Source organism: Austrofundulus limnaeus, unplaced genomic scaffold (assembly GCF_001266775.1).
Source record: "Austrofundulus limnaeus strain Quisiro unplaced genomic scaffold, Austrofundulus_limnaeus-1.0 Scaffold0, whole genome shotgun sequence".
NCBI classification, from domain to species: Eukaryota; Metazoa; Chordata; class Actinopteri; order Cyprinodontiformes; family Rivulidae; genus Austrofundulus; species Austrofundulus limnaeus.
This window is the reverse complement of record NW_013952402.1, coordinates 9,560,954-9,561,489: the sequence shown is the minus strand read 5'-3', so window position 1 is coordinate 9,561,489 and position 536 is coordinate 9,560,954.

Sequence of the window (536 nt, the reverse complement as noted above, 5' to 3'; positions counted from 1 at the left end):
GAGTTCAACAAAACACCTTCTTGGAACAGCAGAGTTGTGTGCAGGTTCTGCAGCTCCATAAATCTGCCAACCTTGATCAGGCTCCTGTTCCAAACAGGGGGCATAACCAATTAACAAAGCCTACACAGTAATTAGCTGTCTGCATGCTGAATAACTCCACACTTTCAATTCCCTTTAGTGGCATATCATAAAACGGTTCATAATTATACCATGAGCTGTATAGGCGCTTGATTCATAATTATACTATCTGTATAATTATAGAGATGTATCCTCTGCAGACTGTTTTGACACATTTTGGATGCTCTTGTGATTAGAGCTATTGGTGTAGAAAAGGGATTGCGAATGATTTTTTTTTACATTTTTTATTTTCTTCAACTTTAAGCATCTCTGCCTTGTCTGTAAGTGGAAATCCATCAATCTTTTGTCTTTAAATAGTCCTCAATCCATTTAAAGGGCCAATATTATGTGTTTCTCAGGCATATATTTAAATACTATACCATAATAAAGTATCTATGTCACCTTTAGCTGTTATTAAA